General features: G+C 40.4%; 1 pseudogene; it reads right to left on the reverse strand.

Annotated features, from left to right (window-relative positions):
• Nucleotides 1-830: 830 nt before the first annotated feature.
• LOC110581797 lies at nucleotides 831-1,265 on the reverse strand (annotated as a pseudogene).
• Between the last annotated feature and the right edge of the window lie 12,550 nt (nucleotides 1,266-13,815).

Consider the following 13,815-nt stretch of genomic DNA (forward strand, 5'->3'; position numbering starts at 1 on the left):
AGTAAATGGAAGTTCATCCTCTGCCTGCTCTACAATCACTATTGAAGGTGTGTTTTATGAAAATTTAAATGATATCTATGTTTTTTAAACATTTAATTCACTAAACATATATTGAATACCCGCTGTGTAGAAGACAACATATCAGGGCTCAAGGAGCATGACATGGTTTGTACCTTTAAGGTACCTTTAACACATGAAAAAATAACTCTACTAAAAGAAAATGTGATATATACTTGTAAAAAATATTAGAAAGAACTGTCAAAACCTAGAAGGTGGGATAAGAGTGGGGGTTCAAAGGTTTCCAACTATATTACTTTCCTTTTCTCTAATGGAGACAGTAAAGCCATTCATCATATTTTCCTGGACCTAGAATAAATTGGTACATTGCAAAGCCTTAGTAAATACTTGTTGAGGGAATAATGTGGTAAAAGAGTAAACTGAAGTTTCTACTAGACAGAGAAAGACCTTGATTCCTGGGGAAGCCTCATGCTTTATTACAGTCTACACTCCTTTGAGTCTTGTTTCCCAGGTAAGCCTCTTTTCTTCTATTTTTAGTTTATAATCTCAGATTACAAGAGCCATGAAAAATCTTGGCAGTGATAAGCCTAAATCAGTGTTAAAAAGATAACATTTCCCACTTTAAATATCTAAATCAAAGCTTGAAGTGAAAACATATTTTTACATTTTTTCCCCTCTGGACTTTTAGCTCTTTTTTAAATTTATATATAAAAGAATATGTTAATTCTTGTCCTTAGGAACTATAAAGACTCTACATGATTTGGAAATGAGACTGTACCAAACAATGGCCAAAGAAGAATTGTCCAGTCTATCTATGCCTTGTCTTTGGTTTGGTCACTCAGAAATATGTTATTAGCCATGATTGTTGTTGCTCACATTGTTTTTATCTGTGTATTCATCATCGTCTACCTCCCCTTCTGCATATGTTGGGACCCCTTTTTCACATACCGATGTGCCACATCTCTGAGACCTGATCAGAATACTGAAATTCTGTGCCTTATTGTCTTTTGACTGACATCACCCATTTGGTATGTTTCACGAAAATTTCCCGATTGCACATCTCATTTGTTGCTAGAGAAAATATTGGCTGGGTTTTTCCCTTCCACCTGTCTCATGATGAGATCCTGACCCATTCACCTAAGTAACTGCACATGATTCAGAGATCTTTTGAGAACCAAGCTGCTAGCTATTTCAGATTCATGTCTTACAAACTCATGAAATGCCTGTAATACAGGTCTTCAAAACATGGCTTCTATTTGCTTTTGCTAGACTGTAGTTGCTCCCTGATGCTCTACCTGGAACAGCTTGGAGCTAGGACTGGACTTTTGACTTTTACATTCTTTTCTCTTTCTCTACCACTTGATTTACTTTGCTAGTCCTCTTCAATTTTATCTCTGTTCTTCAGTATATTAAATCACTTAAAGACACAAACACATTCCTTTTGGTCCCTATTAATCCCTCTCTTATTTTGTGGATTGATTTAAGTAACCAGTTAAATCTAATCTAAAATTATGTTTTGTCTAGAATGCCAAAAGAAGTTAAAAAGATAAATGACTGATTTGACCTATTCTTTACTTCGACTATGAAATCATCATTAAATTAATGCAATAGTTTTATCAATGGAACTCCTCATCCCCTGTGAATTCCCAAGAAAGAATTTTCAGGGGGTGCCTGGGTGGCTCAGTCGTTAAGCATCTGCCTTCAGCTCAGGTCATGATCTCAGGGTCCTGGGATCGAGCCCTGCATCGGGCTCCCTGCTCCGTGGGAAGGCTGCTTCTCCCTCTCCCACTCCCCCTGCTTGTGTTCCCTCTCTTGCTGTGTCTCTCTCTGTCAAATAAATAAAACTTAAAAAAAAAAAAAGAAAAAAGAAAGAACTTTCAGATGGAAGGACAATCTATAAAACAGACAAACATGGCACCACTTGGCTGGAAAGTCATGGGAGAGCTGGGATCCTTGAGTCGTTGGCCTCTCTCTGCTGTTGCAGTAGTCAGTGATGTACTTCCACAGGACGCTACACTTTCTCGTAACAGTTTGAGAACCATTATATTTTATCATTGATCAACTATTCTGATGCCCTATGGGCTTATCGTTGGGAACCTAGTATACTGTAGAGTTGGAAAAGAACAGAAGACTTCCAGGGATTTTATTCCAGAGGCAAGCCTCAGAAGTGATTTAATTATTTCTATAATTGATCCCCTTTTTTTCTAATTTCTATAAAACAGAATTTGAAATTTAGGTCATGACACAAGTATCAATTTTGCTGTATAGATTATGAAAACTATCGAACTTGAGAAATTATCTAATGGTCATATTTAATAGCTTCTAACTTACTTGTTATTGACTATCAACACTGATGTATTGATATTTTTATATTTAGAGGTTATCACAGTATATTTCTTTTTTTTTTTTTTGAAGATTTTATTTATTTATTTGACAGAGATACACCAAGAGAGGGAACACAAGCAGGGGAGTGCGAGAGGGAGAAGCAGGCTTCCTGCAGAGCAGGGAGCCCGATGTGGGGCTCGATCCCAGGACCCTGGGATCATGACCTGAGCAGAAGGCAGATGCTTAACGACTGAGCCACCCAGGCGCCCCTATCACAGTATATTTCTATTTCTTTCCTCCAGCTGGTTACAATTCATGTTCAGTTGCTACATAGAATACAGTTGTGAGATAAACAAATTTAAAGTTCATAATTAAATATTGAAAATGTTCAAAGGGGCAATGACATAAACAGCCCTAAGACATACAGATTTTCTCAAGAACTCGGCCCATAATGAAAGCTCTTGGCTGTGGCTGAGATGGATGAATATCCTGGCATCAACACTTTAACTCCAAATTTTGTTTAACTTAATAATTTATTTTGAAATAAGACAGTATGATGACCTTATTTTTTTCTAAGTCAGAGTGCTTAGAAAAATATAACCCTGAGAAGAATTTATAAAAAAAAAAACCTTTGTAAAATATTTTCTCAAATATATTTATGTAATGAGATTAGATTAATAAAAAATAATTCTTTATCAGTTCTGTGCAGAATATGTTACCTATCACTTTTTCAAGGTTATTTTTATTTTTAAAAATCAATATTTCACTTTGTGAAAATGTTATGGAATGAGACATGATAATTAGCATAAATAGATTATTTCTGCAATGTGTTCCAAAGTACACAAAGTCTCCCTATAATCATCAATCTTTCATTTTAGGGAAAGTGGTTGTTAGAGTTAACTAACTATAAAGCATAAGGCACCCATCCTGACCAACATATGAAGACATCAATTAACATTTGCGAATTGGCTGGGTCAAGAGCCCACAATGAGACCCAACCAAGACATAGTTTATGTTCCCAAGGAATTTATATCCTAGAAGACAGATGAGGCAAGACTTTTAAGAATTTACTTTGTCTTGGTGACAATACCAAGAGAGATGCGCAACTAATTACTGGGCATTTGTGCTCTTTAGCCCAACTGGGCAGGCACAGTTGGGGCAGGTGTTGGGGGGTTTGGGCAATTCTAAGTATGTTTCTGTTCTCAGAGGTGGTATCAATCCAAAGCCCAACCTCGGCAATCATTCCTGAGATTCAGGATTGGGTCCTTGCACAAAGCAGCCCACAAGAAAGCTGGCACCAAAAAGGAGAAGGCCATGTTCCAGCTAACGGTCACTCTGTCACCAAATGGGTAGCACAGTTTCATTTGCTGAATGCCTCTGAAGAAGCCACAGAGTAGAAAAGTCTAAATCTCTCCAGGCAGCTCACATTACAGAGGCTGCCGGGAAAGTGCCTGTTGCTATTGTCTGCAAGGAGATGATGCTCTGTTTTGTAAAAAGGTTGAATCGTTGTTGGAAAATCAAACAAAATGAGAGATGCTATACATTGTCATTCCTGAAAAAAGAGTTTAAAAGAAAAATGATACTGCACAGATGGCTTTATTGTGACATTTATTTATAACAGCAGAAAAACATTTTTAAAAAACCACAAAAATTCAACCAGGGTGTTTAAGTACATCATGATTCATAACCCCAGGGTACTATTGGGCTGGTAATACAATGAAAATTATAAAAACTACCTAGTAACAGGGGAAGTGTTCTTGAATTATATTATATGAACACATACAGATCATATGTTTTGTTTAAACTATGTTAAAAAAACTGAACGTCAATAGAGGCAGATAAAAAGGAACATAAATAAGTACTGAACTTAAAGTCAGAAAATCTGGATTTATAACCTGGATTTGTCATTTATGATCTGCACTTGGGCAAATTAATCAGTTGTCTTGAACCCCCACATTGTAAAATAGGTATAATGCTATCAACCTCATTCAAGGTCTTTATCAACGAGGGTAAAGTGTCAGTCATCTGTACAGTGCAGTTAAGAGGGTGGGCTCAGGACCGGGCAGCCCGCTCAAACTCTGGCTCTGCCACATTTTGTTTAAGGAACTGTAGGCAAGTTAATTAACTCACAAATGCCTCAGTTTCCTTACTGGTAAATGGGATGCATGGTCCTGGGGTTAAAAGCATGGATGTTGGAGCCAAATGCTTGAGTTTGAATTATTTACTGGCTTTGGCAAGTTACTTAACTACTCTGGGCCTTTGTCCCCTCATGTGTAAATGAAGATAAGACAGTATCTCCTTCATGAGCTGTTGTTTCAGTGACATGATTTAATTTAAGTGTTTTTGGAACAGTGCCTGGCACACAGTAAGCACTTAATAAATGTTAGCTATTATTATTCAGAAAAAAAACGGGAAACACTTGAGTTAAGGCTGATTTTGAATTTGAATAGGAACTGAAAGGGAACCCAGATAAAACAATTAATATGTTACTACAGTAGGAACATGGGGGGAATTTGGTCCTTGTTCTAGACTTTTTTATTGCTGCTGCAATTTTTGTTTATATCATAAATCATAATCGAAGATGGGGAAAAAGTAACAGATCTGCCCTATGTCCCATTCCCTGAGGCAATGCCTACTCAGTGGCTGACAAACTAATTTGTGTTGTGGTATTAATGGCTGGTAATGGATTAATATGTTACCCCTCCAAGGTAGTATATTTGCATTTTATTTATTTATTTTTTTAAAATATTTTTTTAAAGATTTTTTATTTATTTATTTGACAGAGAGCGCGAGAGAGCACAAGCAGGGGGAACAGTAGAGGGAGAGGGAGAAACAGGCTCCCCACCAAGCAGGGAGCCCTGTGCGGGCCTCGATCCCAGGACCCTGAGATCATGACCTGAGCGGAAGGCAGACGCTTAACCATCTGAGCCACCCAGGTGCCCCAGTATATTTGCATTTTAAACAGGCATGTTACACCAAACTGCCTCATGTGGATGATCAGATCCTTGGCACAGACTGGTGTGGGGAAGTTTCTGATTCAAAGGAAACTTTGGGCCCTCCAATTACAAAGCAAAAATTTCCTGTAAAAATTTCTTAGTAAGGAATGACACACTGAAAGGAAAAATGTGATGATATCTTCAAGTCATCCCAAATATTCTGTTATATCCTTAAGATTACCTCATGTTGGGGCCCCTGGGTGGCTCAGTCGTTAAGCATCTGCCTTTGGCTCAGGTCATGATCCCAGGGTCCTGGGATCGAGCCCCACATCAGGCTCCCTGCTCAGAGGGAAGCCTGCTTCTCCCTCTCCCACTCCCCCTGCTTGTGTTCCCTCTCTCGCTGTGTCTCTCTCTGTCAAATAAATAAATAAAATCTTAAAAAAAAAAAAAAAAAGAATACCTCATGTCTTGGTGTTTGAGAAACGCACCAAGGACAGCTCAATTCTAGAGGACCCCGAGGCTGTCCACATGGCTGTGGGCAGCCTTGTCTGATCAGTGAAGCTGAAGGGAATTGGGAGAGCACAGCAGCATCCTTCCATACATAAAAACAGAACCAGTGCCCAGATTCACTGGATTTGCCACTGCAGAAATCACACCCACCCTTTGCCCTAATTGCCCCTCTACCCCCTTTCCCCCATCCCAAAGAGAAAAGCCTCTTTCACAGAGTGAGCTAAACTAAATTGCTCTGCCCACAAGACAAATATCACCCACGACTTTGTGTCTATAAAGTTATGTCACAAATATTTAAATGATCAAAGGATGCTAGCTCAAGTGCTCACTGAACTAATTGTTGGAAATCAGCTTCCCTAAAGCAACCTGAATGTGTTCCACAACAAATATATGTGGAGTGCCAGACATGGGGGACTGAGTAGAGAAAAAATCCAATTTCTTACACAGAGTTTTCTTTCTGAAAAGAGTTATTTCAAGAGTTTCTGAAGGTGGACTTCTTTGTGCCTACAATGAATCAGTTGCAGCCATCTGCATCCAGCAAACATGCTGTTTGTCCTCTCTTATTCTGTTTTCCCTTTCCTCACAGCTGTCACCCATTAATATTATGGTCCAGAGAACCCACAATGCTGCCAGTTGCCTCCCCTGAGAACCGCAATGTACCTGCTAAGGACACCCACTCCAGTTGCTCTTAAAATAATCCAATCCTGAGGGGACAGACTTGTTTTGAATTCCATGCAAGCTGATGAAGGAAGAAGATCTATTTGCTTCTTGACTGTGACCTCACTGTATCATCAGTGCCCTCAAAGCAGCTCTCCTTGTCTCCAAAAGTCTCATTTGAATGGATGAGTATAATTTTGGCCATCCCTCTTGACAAAAACCTCATGAAGACAGGTGTGTGGCTGTCAGTCCTCTACCCTTCCAATAATAGATAGCAAACACAGGCCTAGGAGCCCGCTGGGGACTTGTTCCTTCCCTCGTCATTCTCCTCTCACCACTTCTCTCTAGAGCAAACTCCCTCATTCTCCAGTTGCAAAGCAAAGATTTCCCATATACATCTTGGTAAGGAATGACACACTGAAAGGAATAATGTGATGGTATCTTCAGTCACCCCAAATGTTCTATTATATCCTTAAGAAAAACCCATGAAGGACTAGAGGTGAGAAAATGGAGGTCAGATCGACTAAGAGAACCCCAGCTCTCACGCTCAGGCAAAAGCTAAGTCTAGGTGTCAAACCAACAATTACCCATTACTTCCAGAGTCCTACAGTGGTGACTGCTAGTGACGACTTTGGGTGTTGATGCCATGCGGAGCCTGTTGATGCAAAGGAAGCATCTGTAAGCTTCCTGTCAAACAAATGAAATCTCTGGCACGATCCTACAGGTACTAACTTTTATTTTCAGTGTTTTAGAGAGTATGGTGATTCTGGTTCTTCTATTTTGGCGCTTTGCCCCACACTCATGTTTTGGACTATCAAGGCTGGGTCAGAAAATAATCTCAGGGACAGGCACTGCTCTGGGCCTAGAACCCTTTCCCCTCTTTGTCCAATTTCTATCACTGGCCTGTTACTCTTTTTTTTTTTTAATTTATTTATTTGACAGAGAGATAGAGAGCACAAGTAGGCAGAGTGGCAGGCAGAGGGAAAGGGAGAAGCAGGTTCTCTGCTGAGCAGGGAGCCCGATGCGGGGCTCGATCCCAGGACCCTGGGATCATGACCTGAGCTGAAGGCAGCCGCTTAACTGACTGAGCCACCCAGATGACCCTGGCCTGTTACTCTTGGATCCAACCTGCGTGCCATTGCAACTCTGTTGTGAGGATAAAGCCTTATAAGGGAGACTTCAAAGTTCTTCTGTAAATGGATCTCTTGACACTAGCCCCAGCAATCCTTCAGAAACACTGAGTGAATTCTACCCTGGGACCTTTGGAGTAAGGGAGTTGTAACAATCACATGAATTTAGTAAGGAACTCTCTGACTCCATAAATGCTCTCTCAGCTTGATCTCCATGTCCTCTCTCCCCTCTACACCCCAAGCTAATTCTGTTAGAAGGGATGTCTTTTTTCTTTTTTAAAGATTTATTTATTTGAGAGAGAGACAGAACACAAGCAGGGGGAGGGGCAGAGGAAGAGGGACAAGCAGACGAGCCTGTCACCAGGCTCGATGCCAGGACCCTGAGATCATGAACTGAGCTGAAGTGAGATGCTTAACCAACTGAGCCACCCGGGTGCCCCTAGAAGGCATGTCTTAAGAACTTTAGCCCTGAAGGAAATCACAGCTAATTACAAGGTAGGAAGAATGAGTAGTACTTGATAAATCTACTGGTTTGAACAAAGAGATTGACCTTGTACCGAAAGGAAAGCATAGGTTCTTTTCTCTAAAATGTAGAAATGCTGATACATTCCAATGGGGGTAAATATTATTTTTTTTAGAAGGCAGATTCAAGATTTCAAATTAAACTTTTTTATATGCCATTCTAGCAGGTGGAATTCCCTTGACTAAAATGATATTGAACATATTTTTGAATGGATATGTTCACCTTTTCTCTACATATATTTTTTAAGATTTTATTTATTTATTTGAGAGAGACAGACAGAGATAGGGAGAAGAGAGCATGAGCAGGGAGGAGAGGGAGAAGCAGACTCCCCTTTGACGTGGGGCTCGATCCCAGGACCCCGGGATCATGAGCTGAGCCGAAGGCAGACGCTTAACAACTGAGCCACCCAGGCACCCCTCTAAATATTTTTTCTTAACCAGATTGAACAGATAGACAATCTTGGTAGTTCTGGTGAGCTGCATAAACATTTGTAGTTTTCAGTTTAGAGGTAAACTTCATCCATTATAAAGACAACCATTCCAATTAGCTAATTTCCTAGGAATTTCACCTTAGGAATATACTCAACCTTTACTGATTTATCATCCTCTTGACATATTTTTGTGTTGTACTGGGAGTCCTTCTCTTTGTGGCATCATTGTCTTTATTTTATTTATTTCTACATGGCCTAAATAAATGTGGGATGTGCACATTTTAAAGAATCCTCATTTACATAAAAATAGGACGAAGACAAAAATATTCAGTGCTATTCTTTTCTAATTATTTTGTAGTTTAAGCAATGCATTCTTTAGGTATCCTGCCTTGTTACTATGGCATTTGTAAATTCTGGAATTTTCCTGTGTTATTTACCTTTCCACTATTCTGTAATTGGTGGAGAATATTAAAGGAAAATCTTTTAGATAGGCAAAAAAAAAAAAAAGAAAGAAAGAAACCAATAGGGGTACCTGGGTGGCTCCGTCGTTAAGCGTCTGCCTTCAGCTCAGGTCATGATCCCAGGGTCCTGGGATCGAGCCCTGCATCAGGCTCCCTGCTCAGCGGGAATCCTGCTTCTCCCTCTCCCACTCCCCCTGCTTGTGTTCCCTCTCTCGCAGTGTCTCTCTCTGTCAAATAAATAAATAAAATCTTAAAAAAAAAAGAAACCAATAATAACAGCCAGTTATTCTGCTGTTTGAAATCAAGAGGCAGCCTGAAATCTTTAGAAGTGAAATCATATGCTTTTAAGGAATATTGTAAAATGTTTTTGCTTTCATCTCCAAAAGGTATCCATCTACAAGTTTTTCATTTTGTATGACCCTGTTCATTTCTACTTTGCATTTAAGCCTTTGTTCACAGCTGTGGGAAATCAAGTCAAAATCAAAGCCTCTCAGGAGAGGACAGGAAAGATGAATGTATAATCTGTGCAGGGGAGCCAGGCCAAGGAACTTGGCAGTTCCGCTACTGAGCCACACTCTCGCACCTCCCTGTCCTACCGTGCCTCTGCCTCTCATGCAGTCCACGTTTTTTGCTGCTTTTTTCTAGACAAGTACCGTTTCTTTTTGAGGACTCGGCTCAGGCGCTGGCTGACGCACGGGGAAGTCTTCCCTGGCCTCCCCCATCTGGCTCTGGGCTCTCCAGTGCCCTGTGCTTCCTCCATCACAGCAGATTTCTGTGTCCTCTGATTGCATCTATTTCTCTGTCTTCTCCCTTAGAGAAGTAACATTCTGATGGCCTGGCTGCTTTTCGTTGCTGAGATGCCAGGCCTAGACGAGTGTCTGTCATGCATGATTTGAGTGAATTAAATGAATGTGGGCAAATAACCTCTTGCTCTTAGAAGGGAAGAAGGGACAGAGTTAGGGCTGCATGTTTGACTTCTGGAACATTTATTTTTGTTGTTGTTATGGTAACAGATCATAACAGAAAACCCTTTTGCTGCTATTTAGAATCTTTCCATTTTTTTTTTTTAAAGATTTTATTTATTTGAGAGAGAGAATGAGAGACAGCACAAGAGGGAAGAGGGTCAGAGGGAGAAGCAGACCCCCCGCTGAGCAGGGAGCCCGATGCGGGACTCGATCCCGGGACTCCAGGATCATGACCTGAGCCGAAGGCAGTCGCTTAACCAACTGAGCCACCCAGGCGCCCTAGAATCTTTACATGTTTAATATATGTTTAATACATAAATGTTGGGAAAGAGAGGTCTCCTGATTTTCTCTTTTCAGGGCTCAGGCATCGGGAAATGTTTGAGATAGTTGAGAGTAACACGGAGCAAAGAGCACATTGTTGTCAGGAGGCAGGCTGGTGAGGTGTGGGTGGGGGCTGTGGACACGTCTGAGGTTCTTGTGTGGTCCTGATGTGAACTGAGGGGCAATGGGTCTGTGTGGCAGGTGAGGGGAGGCACTACAGAAGGCCAGTATGGGCTGCAGGGCTGGGGGGTGGTGGAAGGAGGCCCTGTGAGGCTGGCTCATTCAGTGCCAGATAGCAGGCCCACAGAATTGAAAGAATTCGGATCAAGAGTTATACCAGCGCCTGCAAATGCAGGAAGGTGAGCCCCTGTCAGAATGTGAGAGCCAGTGCAAGCCCAAGGACAAGCATGAGGTCAGGGGTCCCGTTTGCCACCTCTCCCCACCACTGCCAGCCTTGGCATATCATTCCTCTTCCCTATAGATTGGGTATCGTCCTGGGGAGAAAAACCGGGAAGTGGAAACTATCTGAGAAATTAAATATATTCACTCAGAAAATACTAAAAATTGCCTAAATGGGCTATTTATAATATTGGTTCAGATTAAAGTCTAAATTGGATAGGAGTAGAAGTTAATATCATTATCATTTTTCCTAACAGATTGGGGCTTTAGATAAACATCAAATTAGTTTAAAAAATTATATATTTCTCCAAATCCAAGTTGAGGTATCAGTTAATTTTGCAAACTTGTTACACATTTATCCCTAATTTAACTGAAAGCTGTTATAATACTGTAGGACTTCTCTTTCAGTATCTAAAACCTAATTTGGTGACTTGCAGGTAATTTCTCCTCTATGAACATTGATTTGACTTTGCTATTTGACATAAGGTAGCATAGACTACACATGTAACAAAACAAGCTACTATTTCCTTAAGATTTTGGGGCGCCTGGGTGGCTTCAGTCAGTTAAACATCTGCCTTCAGCTCAGGTCATGATCTTGGGGTCCTGGGATCGAGCCCCGCATCGGGCTCCCTGCTCAGCGGGCAGCCTGCTTCTCCCTCTCCCTCTGCTCCTCCCCCGGCTTGTGCTCTCTCTCTCTCTCTCTGTTGAATAAATAAAATCTTTAAAGAAAAAGATTTTGTTTGCTTGCAAATGAAATGATCAAATCCATGTGAGCTTTGTACAGATAGAGTTAGCAACATCTTCCTTGTACACCTGCGAAAGTGAAGGTAAAAGAAATAGAGTAGCATCTTTAAAGTCCACAAAACTTTTGCTTACACCAACAAAGTAATAAGGAGAATGGTGTCAATTATTTCAATTATTCAGGAAAGCTGTTATTTTGGTCATTTACACATAATTTCCTCTTTAAAAACATGCACGTTTGCCTAAATGGGCAACAGCTGTCTTCTTCCCACCTGTGCCCCATTGAAAATTTCATGGACTTATTATGCCAGTGTAATTTCCCCTAGACAATGCATATTCCTATTTTTTACTGAAATTCTCCAAAAGTAAAATGAAGAGTGAATGAGGGAAGGGAGAATAAATGTGTTTTCAGGAGACCTAAGTTAAATTATTCTGCTCATCATTTCCTTCCTCATTTACAAAAGCAAAGTGAAATAGAAAATTAAAACAATTATCTGAATAATCCAGCCTGTCTCCCGGCCCTCATGTCTCTCCAAAACGGGATGGCCAGAGTTCTTTGTTTAGAATCCTTTAGGCCTCTGTGATTTCTCTAAGGTTCTGTCAGAAGCACAAGTTTGGCTTCTCCAGCTGCAAAGCATCTAATTGAGAACTACAGTATTTCGTTTGAAATTCTGGATGAAAAGGGGTAAAAAGGTTGTGGTTTCAACATCTCATGTGCTTCTGGATCAGTGCTCAGGAATAAGCTTTTCAGAGCTCTTTAAAGAGTTCCTGCATTCTAGGATCCAGAGCTGTGCATGTTCTGGTATCCTGCAACTCAGGAAAATGTTGAGCCATCAGTACAGACCCATGTCCTCAGTAAGATGATCCCAAATCCTATTGTCTATTTATATCATGCTTTGGAATTTACAAAATGCCTTGTCCTGTTACTCACACCCTACACTTCCAACTCTGTATATGATTCGATCTCCCCTCCTGCTAACTGCCCAGGAGTTGTGTCTTCTATACTTTTAGAAGGGCTTGAAATTAGAACATATCTTCCTTTTGTATCTTCATGTTTTCACATATCCTGTTTCCCCATCATTATGTGCCATGTGAAATATTCCTGGTCTTTCAAGACTCATTTCAGGAATCATCTTTTCTATGATGTTTTCCTGACATTTCCATCCCCATCAGCCCATCCTTTCCACTCTGCTAGTATTCAATAACTCCTATGGCATCAACCTGTCACATTGGGTGTATGTGGTTATTTTCCTGTGCCTCTACTCTAGATGCTGAATTCCTTCAGGGAAATAGTTTCACCCCATTCATATCTGCATGCCAAGATCTAGCAACAGTGCCTGGCACATGGTAGGTTGTGCCATGAAGGATTTTTCTTTTTTTTTTTTTTTTTTGAAGTAATGAATGAGATAGGCAGGATAAATCTTCATACCCTTATTTGCACTCTAAGAATTAGAGACTTGGCAATTTAAAAGATGTCCTCACGGGTATAAAGCTGTCAAAGGGAGAGGTGGGACCTTGGATTCTAGTGACCTGACTCCAGGGAGAATGGTTTTTCTACCTGGGGTGTCTGCCCGTTGGCGGAAATCATGTTTTTCCTGGTTCCATTTTTCTGAAATTAAAAGAGGCACACGCTTTCCCTGATCCCTGCTAATTAGATACTACAAATGGGAAACAGCACGTGCAGAGGTTAAGAGCATTGATTCCAGAGCTAAAATGCCTGTGCTCAAATCTCAGCTCCTAGCTCCTCCAGTTGCCTAACTTTTCTGTGCTGCATATGTAAAACGAAGATAATAGTACTCATCTCCTCTAGTGTCAGAAAAGTTAAAGAAGTTAATTAGTGAATCATTAGAACAGCACCCAGCACATCAAGTGCCCTGTGCATGTTATCATTATATATATGTTACTAAAAGTGGGAAAATAAAGAATTCCTTGGTAAATGTGAGGTTTGGCAGATGAAATATTTCAAATCAAGGAGCAAAATAATGAAAGTATCCTAAGTGGTGAAAAGATTGAAAATCACTGGATGTGCTGTTTGTCCTTTTGGCTGAACTTTAAAGATCATCAAGAAAAATCAAATACTTCAGGCAGTATACAAACAGAAAATGTCTCCTTTCCAGGGAGGATACTGATGGAGAGGTACAAGCAGATTTTCTAGTTCTGGGAACAATTTGGCAAAGAAATAATATAAGCAGACATCATTTCGAGTAAATACTCCCTTTACAATAGTCACTGAAAAGCTATTAAACATGCCTCCAGATCAAAATTTACAACAGAACCATAGATAAGAGTCACAGCTTTTCGGTTTGGAAGGAGCCTCCTGTGGTTGCACAGGGGATATTTAGAGAACTCTCATTTTGCAGCACTATGTCTTATTTAAGTGATATTACACATGCTAAGGA

This window comes from Neomonachus schauinslandi, chromosome 13 (genome assembly GCF_002201575.2).
Source record: "Neomonachus schauinslandi chromosome 13, ASM220157v2, whole genome shotgun sequence".
Classification (NCBI taxonomy): Eukaryota; Metazoa; Chordata; class Mammalia; order Carnivora; family Phocidae; genus Neomonachus; species Neomonachus schauinslandi.